A 13268-nucleotide genomic window follows, 5' to 3' on the forward strand; every position below is an offset into this window, starting at 1 on the left:
ACGTCCCCGTGGGCCGGTCCCAGACCAGCTCTCCTGCTAGATTATGATCCATCTTTCTCGCCTTCGTTGCAAGTTGTAACAGCTCAAGGGACGTCAAACGTTCCCTGTAATTTAGATACGTGACTGAATTCATACTGAGAGTGAAGGTTCCTTACAAGTTGCCCAGTTCTGTAGTTTCTCCAGCCTTGAGGCCCCTCAAGGGAGGTTCCTTGACGCTGGTGAGGGGCTCTTGATCTAGGGAATTGGATCTGTGCTCCAGTTCCTTGAATTGAGCCTAAATGCCTCCCCCCCCACATGCGCTGTATAATCCTACGGGTTTACCGCTCCCCATGATTATAATAATAATCCAGCCTTGAGGGAAGCCGTTAATATATAACAATACTCGAGCCTGGAGACAACCAGTGACTCCAAGAATATCACAACTGAATTGGCATCTCTTGTTTGGAAGGTTTGACTTAACCAACCTATAATCCTCCTTGGGACTGTGATAATAACACTGTTGTGATCCTTGACTGTTACATGTTCAACCCCCCCCCCGCAACATTATTACCACCATCATCACCACCGTCAGGTAACAGCGTCGAGCTAACCTACAGTTATCATAACCTAATAAATCAAATACTTTAAATCGCAAATTAGTCTGGTAATAATGTCAGGAATACCGTCGATAATTATAAACAAATATATTCTCTTAGTGAACAAATAATTACGAGGTTGCAACATCCAAGAGTCTGGTGCAAACTTTGGTGATTGATTCTGACAATTGCTTTGCAAAATACGAGTAACCACTAAGGCATATATATTAAAGAACGAAGAACTAAAAGTCATAATACCGTGACTGGAACAATACACAAATAACCCACACATAGAAGCAGCTTAAGACGACGTTTCGGTCATATGTCGGGGGGGTTATTTGTGTATTAAAAAAGTTTTGGTCCCGAGACGTTGATCACGTCTAACATACGAAGGTCGAAACTCTCGAACATAATGTAGTACATAGTTAAGCAAGGTTTTATTTACCTATTGTACTCAAGACACATTTCTTAATACACAAACCTTATAATACATAATTCATACAGTATTGAAATTAATCTAGAATAAACCAATAAATTGAGTGTGACATTGTTATCTGGGTCTCTGAACATACTGTATACTACAACACAAGATACAACACTAAACTTAACATTTCCTGGCGCTATGTAACGATATCATTGTATAAATATCTACAACACATCTGGGTGTATAGTATACAAAGCATAATATACATCCACACTCGTGCGCTGTATTATACAAGACTTGTTTACAATACCAGTACGATAAATAAACGTTATTAAACTTGAATGAACCGAAAGTAAAGCGTTGTGTGTGGATGTAACGACCATCATACAGATGATGTAAAGTAAAAGGACACAAGTGCAACTAATGTGGCATTTTATTGTGGCAACGTTTCGCTCTCCAGGAGCTTTATCAAGCCGATACAGTGTATACAAAGGCTCAGAGTGAGGTGCAATATTAATGGTAGTAGTAGTAGTGACAAAAGTTGTAGTAGTAGTTATACAATATGGTAGAGCAATTAATTCGTACATGAGTAAAAGGATATAAAAGCTATTACTTGGGTAACAAAAATAGGTTGGACAAATATAGACTGGAAAGAGGCAGCTTGTTTCAGTGTTCACTCTCTGTAATGTGCTTTGTGTAGTATAACAGGAGAGACTATGTGATGGCAGGGTTTACTGTTTTCAGGAGGATTCTTGCTAAGACTTCAGAGATGGTGAAGCTGCCGTTGTTTTGTTTAATTGTATTCGAAACAGCGATCAGTGCTGATTCGAGGCACTTGCGTCTGCGGAAATTAGTTTCTTTGATCACTAATTGGGCGTCTCTGAATTTCATGAGATGATTGGTGGAATTTCGGTGTTGTACACAGGCGTTGTTCAAGTTATCGTTCCTACATGCGTAAATGTGTTCATTGAGGCGGGTGTCGAGGTTTCTTGCTGTTTCACCTACGTAAATCTTGTCACAGCCTCCACAGGGTATAGTGTAAACTCCTGCATTGACTGGTTCGTGGTGCTTTGATTTTGTCCTGGTTAGATCCTTTATTGAAGTGCTGGAAGCGATGGCGACTCTGGTGTTAGCTTGTGAAAGTACTTTAGAAACGTTGAGTGCAACCTTGCTGTTGGGAAGAATTATAACTTTGAACATTAAAATGGTATAAAATACCGACAGGTTGTTAGGTAAGACACATATGCAACAGTTAGGTATCTTTATTTCGAAACGTTTCGCCTACACAGTAGGCTTCTTCAGTCGAGTACAGAAAAGTTGATAGAAGCAGATTACATCGTCTTCAAGTATCTTCTGCTTCTATCAACTTTTCTGTACTCGACTGAAGAAGCCTACGGTGTAGGCGAAACGTTTCGAAATAAAGATACCTAAGACTATGTGTCTTACCTAACAATTATAACTTTGTTGGGAGTGGTGTTGGTGCGTGGAGAATTAATGATCTGAAGAGCTCTTTTCTTGCCACTAGTATTGCACCTCACTCTGAGCCTTTATATACCCTCTGTGTCCATATACTGTTTGTATCGGCTTGACAAAGCTCCTGGAGAGCGAAACGTTGCCACAATAAAATGTCACATTAGCTGCACTTGTGTCCTTTTGCTTTACATATTGTCGGTAATTCTACCAACATTATTACATACAGATGATGGTTATAAGTGTTTGAAGTGGTGGGCTGATAAACCAGTGGAAGGTCTCGGTCAGATGACCAAAAGCTCCAGTGGCCGGGTCATCATACGACTAAATCCCGCGTCAAGAAACACTTGTCCTGTTTCCTGACCAATGTTACCTAACCTGTTATACACCTGACTCACTGATATGTGACAAGTGCCTCACTTAAGGCAAGTACTCGTGAAGCATGTTGATACGAGGCCATCCCAGCTGTTATAACCTTCACTACTTCACACAGATAAATCTTACTTAACACCTACGTGCCTCTGTTTAAAAAATGATCATAAGTATATGAATTACCTAACAACCATTCACTACCTCATATGTAATGGCTATAATCACAAATATAATTTTTTACAGGGGTGGACTGGTAAGCCAGAGGAAGGCCTCGGTCACATCCCCAAAATCTCCAGATGCAAATCATCATATGACTAAGACCTCACCTAACCTACATAATTTATCCACAGTAAGATATACAAATTATTTATCCGCATTACATCAAAACTTTATTAATGATAAAAGTTCAGTCGAAACAACCCAAGTTGTAGAATACATTCGGATGGTTGTATGTCTTGTTACAGAATACATTCGGATGGTTGTATGTCTTGTTACAGAATACATTCGGATGGTTGTATGTCCTGTTACAGAATACATTCGGATGGTTGTATGTCTTGTTACAGAATACATTCGGATGGTTGTATGTCTTGTTACAGAATACATTCGGATGGTTGTATGTCTTGTTACAGAATACATTCGGATGGTTGTACGTCTTGTTACAGAATACATTCGGACGGTTGTATGTCTTGTTACAGAATACATTCGGACGGTTGTATGTCTTGTTACAGAATACATTCGGACGGTTGTATGTCTTGTTACAGAATACATTCGGATGGTTGTATGTCTTGTTACAGAATACATTCGGATGGTTGTATGTCTTGTTACAGAATACATTCGGACGGTTGTATGTCTTGTTACAGAATACATTCGGACGGTTGTATGTCTTGTTACAGAATACATTCGGACGGTTGTATGTCTTGTTACAGAATACATTCGGACGGTTGTATGTCTTGTTACAGAATACATTCGGACGGTTGTATGTCTTGTTACAGAATACATTCGGATGGTTGTATGTCTTGTTACAGAATACATTCGGATGGTTGTATGTCTTGTTACAGAATGGATAAAAATGTTGATCCCCTGAATTCGTGATCTGTCCCACGAAAATCCTAGAGGGACCTGACCCAAATCTTACACACAAGTCACTCCCAATGAAGGTAAAAGACTCAGCAGGCTGTGTAACAGTTCTATAATGTAAAGCAAGTGAGCTGTGAGTATACACAGAGAGCACAATAAGTGTCAGGGACCAAAGACTGTTCAACTGCCTTCCAGCATACATAAGGGGTTTACCAATAGAGCCCTGGCTGCCTTCAAGAGGGAATTGGACGGATACCTAAAGTCAGTACCTGGTCAGCCCGGCTGTAGTTCGTACGTTGGACTACGTGTGACCATCAGTAACAGCCTGGTTGATCAGACCATGATCCACAGTGAGTCCTGGTCATGGTCCGGGCAGCGGGGGCGTTGACCCCCGGAACACCATCCAGGTGTATATATCGTGCATAGTATAAATTACCTAGAGTAGCCCAAAAGAGTTAGACAAAGTAACATATTTCCACTGACGTCCCTGGTATGTTAACACAGTGAGTACTGGGGCTCGGTAATCTCGACTCTCAGGCCAAAAATATAAAGAAAAAGAATTTCTCCACGTTCTACACGAAATTCCAGGGTATGACCCCACCTCCAGCTCCCGGGAGGCAACAAAAAACGGGATCTCGTGGGGTGGTCGCTTACCACCTGTTCCTCAACCTTACCTTGCTTCATCTTTATTCCCTCTCCTCCCCTTTCCCTCTCCCTCCCTCCCTCCCTCCTCCTCCTCCTGCCCCTCCCTCAGCTCCTCTCCTCAGTCCTGGGTGCCACGTAGCCAAGGCTGCCAGAACGGTACGGTACCGCATCTTTCTTCCTTCTTACCCGTCAGAAATACCGTACCGTGATTTAGTACCGTACTATGATAAAAATCAACCGTATCGTAACGAATTCCGTACGGTATGTATTACTACGTCTAATAATTTTTTGTACCTCTCAATAATGCCGTACCGTAATTTCGTACCGTACTTTGGCAAAAATCATCCGTATCTACATACCGATTTCTGCATGGTACAATAATCTTAGTTTAGCGTAGCTCTCTGAAATACCAAACCGGAATGTCGTACCATATTTTTTTAATTAAAAATCGACCGTACCGTAGGAATATCGTACCATTCTGCCAGCCTTACACGTAGCTAGGTCCTGGGACTGATCCCCTAGTTACCTACATAGCAACCAGAAATACATGAACCAGTTTTCTTGCACCCCCTGCCCACCCAGCAGGACAAGCCGGTACTGTGTTGGCCCACTCTCGTGCCTCGTATACCGGGCAAAATACGTTAGAAACCCCGGTACCTGCAGGAATGTTACATCATTCATGCGTGGGTACGCGGTTATCAATGTACCCAACCAGGTTAATTAGAGAAATACCCCGAGATACCCGTCAGTCAAGATATTAATTCCTCAGCATTCTTTCTATCGTTGTACACGAATGGTAGACAATATCGACAATATGAAGATTTACACACGTGTACATCTGGGTATCTTTATTGTAGACGTTTCGCCATCCAGTGGCTTTATAAATACAAGGACATAATATACTGGATGGCGAAACGTCTACAAATAAGGTAACCAGATGTTGCACACGTGTCTAATTCTACTCTCTCTCTCTCTCTCTCTCTCTCCATCCCTTCTCATTATTCTCCTTCCATTCCCATGTACTTCCCCTTTCCTTCCTCTACCTTGACGTACCTAAGATGAACCCATCTGGCCAGAATCAGTAGTGTACACTCAGCTTTCATTCTCAGAGTGCTTCCGGGGCTCCAGCAGTACAACTGATAAGTATATCAGTTGTGTCAGTCAACACAAAACATATATATGTTGACAGTGTTTTACTGCAGAGTACTAGCAAGGGGCGCTAGTGTCTGCTACTCTGTACTCTCTATCCCCACTCTGTACTGGCAACCTTGCTCTCTCTCTCTCTCTCTCTCTCTCTCTCTCTCTCTCTCTCTCTCTCTCTCTCTCTCTCTCTCTTTCTCCATTACAGTGTACAGTGAAGGGTTCTAGTGAAATTACTGTGTACAAATATTCTCACCTAATATTACTGTCATTAATAGTATTATAAATTAAATAGTGCTAATACTGTAATTAATATTACTATCACTACTAATGCTGATAAGACTGACACTGCTGGGGACTCCCACCTCAGACTGACACTGCTGGGGTCTCCCACCTCAGACTGACACTGCTGGGGTCTCCCACCTCAGACTGACACTGCTGGGGTCTCCCACCTCAGACTGACACTGCTGGGGTCTCCCACCTCAGACTGACACTACTGGGGTCTCCCACCTCAGACTGACACTACTGGGGTCTCCCACCTCAGACTGACACTACTGGGGTCTCCCACCTCAGACTGACACTACTGGGGTCTCCCACCTCATACTGACACTACTGGGGTCTCCCACCTCATACTGACACTACTGGGGTCTCCCACCTCAGACTGACACTACTGGGGTCTCCCACCTCAGACTGACACTACTGGGGTCTCCCACCTCAGACTGACACTACTGGGGTCTCCCACCTCAGACTGACACTACTGGGGTCTCCCACCTCAGACTGACACTACTGGGGTCTCCCACCTCAGACTGACACTGCTGGGGTCTCCCACCTCAGACTGACACTGCTGGGGTCTCCCACCTCAGACTGACACTGCTGGGGTCTCCCACCTCAGACTGACACTGCTGGGGTCTCCCACCTCAGACTGACACTGCTGGGGTCTCCCACCTCAGACTGACACTGCTGGGGTCTCCCACCTCAGACTGACACTGCTGGGGTCTCCCACCTCAGACTGACACTGCTGGGGTCTCCCACCTCAGACTGACACTACTGGGGTCTCCCACCTCAGACTGACACTGCTGGGGTCTCCCACCTCAGACTGACACTGCTGGGGTCTCCCACCTCAGACTGACACTGCTGGGGTCTCCCACCTCAGACTGACACTGCTGGGGTCTCCCACCTCAGACTGACACTGCTGGGGTCTCCCACCTCAGACTGACACTGCTGGGGTCTCCCACCTCAGACTGACACTACTGGGGTCTCCCACCTCAGACTGACACTACTGGGGTCTCCCACCTCAGACTGACACTACTGGGGTCTCCCACCTCAGACTGACACTACTGGGGTCTCCCACCTCAGACTGACACTACTGGGGTCTCCCACCTCAGACTGACACTACTGGGGTCTCCCACCTCAGACTGACACTACTGGGGTCTCCCACCTCAGACTGACACTACTGGGGTCTCCCACCTCAGACTGACACTACTGGGGTCTCCCACCTCAGACTGACACTACTGGGGTCTCCCACCTCAGACTGACACTACTGGGGTCTTCCACCTCAGACTGACACTACTGGGGTCTCCCACCTCAGACTGACACTACTGGGGTCTCCCACCTCAGACTGACACTACTGGGGTCTCCCACCTCAGACTGACACTACTGGGGTCTCCCACCTCAGACTGACACTACTGGGGTCTCCCACCTCAGACTGACACTACTGGGGTCTCCCACCTCAGACTGACACTACTGGGGTCTCCCACCTCAGACTGACACTACTGGGGTCTCCCACCTCAGACTGACACTACTGGGGTCTCCCACCTCAGACTGACACTACTGGGGTCTCCCACCTCAGACTGACACTACTGGGGTCTCCCACCTCAGACTGACACTACTGGGGTCTCCCACCTCAGACTGACACTACTGGGGTCTCCCACCTCAGACTGACACTACTGGGGTCTCCCACCTCAGACTGACACTACTGGGGTCTCCCACCTCAGACTGACACTACTGGGGTCTCCCACCTCAGACTGACACTACTGGGGTCTCCCACCTCAGACTGACACTACTGGGGTCTCCCACTCAATGTATTGAATCAGAACAACTTACCTACCTGTCTCCTACCATGAACCTCTCCCTGGCTACCATGAACCTCTCCCTGGCTACCATGAACCTCTCCCTGGCTACCATGAACCACTCCCGGGCTACCATGAACCTCTCCCTGGCTACCATGAACCTCTCCCTGGCTACCATGAACCTCTCCCTGGCTACCATGAACCTCTCCCTGGCTACCATGAACCTCTCCCTGGCTACCATGAACCACTCCCTGGCTACCATGAACCTCTCCCTGGCTACCATGAACCACTCCCTGGCTACCATGAACCTCTCCCTGACTACCATGAACCTCTCCCTGGCTACCATGAACCTCTCCCTGGCTACCATGAACCTCTCCCTGGCTACCATGAACCTCTCCCTGGCTACCATGAACCTCTCCCTGGCTACCATGAACCTCTCCCTGGCTACCATGAACCTCTCCCTGGCTACCATGAACCACTCCCTGGCTACCATGAACCTCTCCCTGACTACCATGAACCTCTCCCTGGCTACCATGAACCTCTCCCTGGCTACCATGAACCTCTCCCTGGCTACCATGAACCTCTCCCTGGCTACCATGAACCTCTCCCTGGCTACCATGAACCTCTCCCTGACTACCATGAACCTCTCCCTGGCTACCATGAACCTCTCCCTGGCTACCATGAACCTCTCCCTGGCTACCATGAACCACTCCCTGGCTACCATGAACCACTTCCTGGCTACCATGAACCACTTCCTGGCTACCATGAACCTCTCCCTGGCTACCATGAACCACTCCCTGGCTACCATGAACCTCTCCCTGGCTACCATGAACCACTCCCTGGCTACCATGAACCACTCCCTGGCTACCATGAACCTCTCCCTGGCTACCATGAACCACTCCCTGGCTACCATGAACCACTCCCTGGCTACCATGAACCACTCCCTGGCTACCATGAACCACTCCCTGGCTACCATGAACCACTTCCTGGCTACCATGAACCTCTCCCTGGCTACCATGAACCACTTCCTGGCTACCATGAACCACTCCCTGGCTACCATGAACCACTTCCTAGCTACCATGAACCTCTCTGGCTACCATGAACCACGCCCTGGCTACCATGAACCTCTCTGGCTACCACGAACCACTTCCTGGCTACCACGAACCTCTTCCTGGCTACCATGAACCTCTTCCTGGCTACCATGAACCTCTCCCTGGCTACCATGATCCACTCCCTGTCTCAGTAGTAGTAACCAGTTACCAGTAACCAGTGTACCTTTGACTCAACGACCAACCGTCTCTGCCTGAGTCACTATCTGAACTCATATTGCGCTGACCTGGCATTATTCAAAGACCCTCTCACATATGGGAACTGTGGGCGGCCAGTCAGTCAGTTATACGAGAGTGAGCAAGGAGGCAGGTCACGGCTGTAAGGGCGCAACTCACCTTATCTGTAATTATACGTACTACCAGCCTACGTGAGTATTTCTTACCTAATCCACGTGTCGAACTCCCAAATGATACCTGGCTACCATGAACCACTCTCTGGCTACCATGAACCACTCCCTGGGTACCATGAAACACTCCCTGGGTACCATGAACCTCTCTGGCTACCATGAACCACTCCCTGGCTACCATGAACCACTCTCTGGCTACCATGAACCACTCTCTGGCTACCATGAACCACTCCCTGGCTACCATGAACCACTCCCTAGCTACCATGAACCACTCCCTAGCTACCATGAACCACTTCCTGATTACCATGAACCTTTCCCTGGCTACCATGAACCTCTCCCTGACTACCATGAACCTTTCCCTGGCTACCATGAACCACTCCCTGGCTACCACGAACCTCTCCCTGGCTACCACGAACCTCTCCCTGGTTACCACGAACCACTCCCTGGCTACCATGAACCACTCCCTGGCTACCATGAACCTCTCCCTGGCTACCACGAACCTCTCCCTGGCTACCATGAACCTTTCCCTGGCTACCATGAACCTCTCCCTGGCTACCATGAACCTCTCCCTGGCTACCATGAACCTCTCCCTGGCTACCATGAACCTTTCCCTGGCTACCATGAACTTCTCCCTGGCTACCATGAACCACTCCCTGGCTACCACGAACCTCTCCCTGGCTACTATGAACCTCTCCCTGGCTACCACGAACCACTCCCTGGCTACCACGAACTTCTCCCTGGCTACCATGAACCTCTCCCAGGCTACCACGAACCTCTCCCTGGCTACCACGAACTTCTCCCTGGCTACCATGAACCACTCCCTGGCTACCACGAACCTCTCCCTGGCTACCATGAACCACTCCCTGGCTACCACGAACTTCTCCCTGGCTACCACGAACTTCTCCCTGGCTACCATGAACCACTCCCTGGCTACCATTAACCTCTCCCTGGCTACCATGAACCACTCCCTGGCTACCACGAACCACTCCCTGGCTACCACGAACTTCTCCCTGGCTACCATGAACCACTCCCTGGCTACCATGAACCACTCCCTGGCTACCATGAACCTCTCCCTGGCTACCATGAACCACTCCTTGGCTACCATGAACTTCTCCCTGGCTACCATGAACTTCTCCCTGGCTACCATGAACCACTCCCTGGCTACCATGAACTTCTCCCTGGCTACCATGAACTTCTCCCTGGCTACCATGAACCTCTCCCTGGCTACCATGAACCTCTCCCTGGCTACCATGAACCTCTCCCTGGCTACCATGAACTTCTCCCTGGCTACCATGAACCTCTCCCTGGCTACCACGAACCTCTCCCTGGCTACCACGAACTTCTCCCTGGCAATCATCTGGCTTATACGCAGTATTTACACAAAGCCTCCACTTATAATGTGTGCATGAGAGAGAGAGAGAGAGAGAGAGAGAATCAGATACAGAGTTTTGCCGCCTAAGTGGCTAGTTTATTGTGCATCCCAATATCCATCTTATGGAGGGTAGTACAAGAACACATGGGTACACAAAAGGCCGAGGAACTAAGCACCAAAAGGGTTGCATCTTCATGGCGGCAGTTCAGGAACTTAATGGTAGCACCTCGTAGATACGCAAATATAAAACATGAACAGAGAAAAGGGACTAAAGTACCCTGAAGGAAAATGCAGAAAACAATTTTGACATACCAGTGTCTAGCATTATCAATAATATTAAGAGAGAAGTAAATTAATCTGAATGACACAGGATAAGTTAATAAGCACATCTTGGGAGGAACTTGCAGTGTGAACACTGACGTTGTAGTGGCCAGGTTTAGGCTTGGTTATAAGTACTTCTGGCAGACACACACACACATGATTTTGTATATAGTCCAAGTCGGACCGAAACGTCGTCGTAAGCTTCTCTTTTATGTGCGGGTTATTTGTGTATCGTTCCACTCACGGTATTGTGCCTTTTTTTGTTATTGAGACACACACACACATGATTAAACTAAATGTAAAGTTTATGACCAACTCTGTGGTCACTGTCTTGAACACTGTATTCTTAACTGTCCACTTACTGAGTAATATACACATCACGTAAGTTATTATACTGTATGTCAGGGTAAATAACATACCAGACATAATAAACAAATATCCTAAATTTGCTTTTAACAGATAAGACAGTTAATATAATAAATATAATAACTTTATTTGCTACAAGTACAAGGTATACAGACCATAGCTGACATCAGTGACATACTACTATATAGAAAGTCGATTTTATGTAGAGCATTTCCCTCCAATTAGGTCGGTTTTGTCCCAGGATGCTACCCACACCAGTCCACTAACACCCAGGTACCCATTTTACTGATGAGTGAACATAGACAACCAGTGAAAAGAAACACGCCTAATGTTTCTTCCCTGGCTGGGAATCGAACCCGGACCCTCGCCGTGTGAAGCGAGAGCTTTAGCCACCTGATGTACTCCAGTTAGCCTTTCTGGGGCCTAGTTCATAGGACTGTGTATCCATATGCCCTTGCGCTACCGTCCACAGGATGGATATGTGGTGAACAATAACTAGCCACTGCGGAAGCACAGGGTAAATCTGAATCCTCCCCAGTTCTGCCATATTCTGTCTCATTTCATCCATCTCCCCAATAGAAATAAGTCACTTCTGACTTTTTTGTGTTATCCCAGGTTCTCTACACATATGCTGCTATGTCTGATAATCTATGTAACTGTATTTGTGTATACTTGAATAAACTTACTTAATCTCTCTCCCTTCCCAGTCCTCTCTGCCTCTCTAGTCGTGACTTATTCTGTTTCATGTAGCTCCCTATTTGTGCCTGCCCAGTCCTGCCCTCTGGTCTGCCTCTCCATCATAAGTGACCTTGACTCACCACCGCCAACAACAACAACACTGGGTGAGGCGCACATCAATGTTTGTAAACACTCATCTTATCGCTCCTCCAGGTTTTTTGTCGCTTACTTCCGCCTTTTACAACTCTTTGATTGACAAATCTAATTATAGCACCCAAGACGACGACGACGACCTCACCACCACCACGAAGACGACGACGACGACCTCACCACCACCACTCAAGACGCTACTACCACCACCACCATTATTGAAGACCACTACTCAAGACGATACTACCACCAGTCAAGACGCTACTACCACCACTACCACTAGTCAACACACTACTACCACTACAACTATTGAAGATGCTACTACCACCACTACCACTGTCGTGGGGGTTCGGAAGGAGATATGAAGGTTGAAGATAAACGCACTTGTGGATGGTAACACTATATTGTCAGACTGTGGTAAAGGATGGGGCCCAGCCTGCCGTGTTACTGCCTGCTTGTATGTCTAAGCGTGGAGTGAGAGCGAGGCAGAGCGTCCCACTAACTCATGCGCATCCCGTGACGTCATACAGTCACTAGGCCTAAGGATCTTCTATATAAACACATGTAAGGAGGATCAGCAACTATGCTGACACCCCTATTCAAAATGCTTCTACCACCACAACCACCAGTCAAGACACTACTACCACCACTACTACTAATCAACACACTACTACCACTACCACTATTGAAGATGCTACTACCACCACTACCACTATTCAAAATGCTTCTACCACCACTGCCACCAGTCAAGACGCTACTACCACCACTACTACTAGTCAACACACTACTACCACTACCACTATTGAAGATGCTACTACCACCACTACCACTATTCAAAATGCTGCTACCACCACCATCACATTCAACTATCATATTATTATTATCAAAGCAACAAAGAGAATGACAGAGTGGATAACAAGAACCTTCAAAACAAGAGATGCCAGCCAGTGGGGATACTCTTGACATCACTTGATCTCTCAACAATTCTGCTGTACATTACAGCCTCTGTAATGGCAGGTCAATTTATACATCTCGAGTATCGTATTTTCCGGCATTTAAGGCGTACTTTTCTCCCTACAAAGTCTTGAAAAAATCATCCTGCGCCTTATATACTCAAAGTCAGGGTCCAAGGTAGGCTTTGTGTTACACTAAC

The 13268-nt window shown here is 47.0% G+C and overlaps 1 protein-coding gene across 7 annotated transcripts in view; it reads right to left on the reverse strand.

The window, feature by feature from the left end:
- Positions 1–13268, reverse strand: part of sigmar (Tumor necrosis factor alpha-induced protein 8-like protein sigmar) — a 220724-nt gene that overhangs the window by 128175 nt on the left and 79281 nt on the right. The gene's annotated exons all lie outside the window — the stretch shown is intronic.

Source organism: Cherax quadricarinatus, chromosome 84 (genome assembly GCF_038502225.1).
Source record: "Cherax quadricarinatus isolate ZL_2023a chromosome 84, ASM3850222v1, whole genome shotgun sequence".
In the NCBI taxonomy this organism is placed as follows: domain Eukaryota; kingdom Metazoa; phylum Arthropoda; class Malacostraca; order Decapoda; family Parastacidae; genus Cherax; species Cherax quadricarinatus.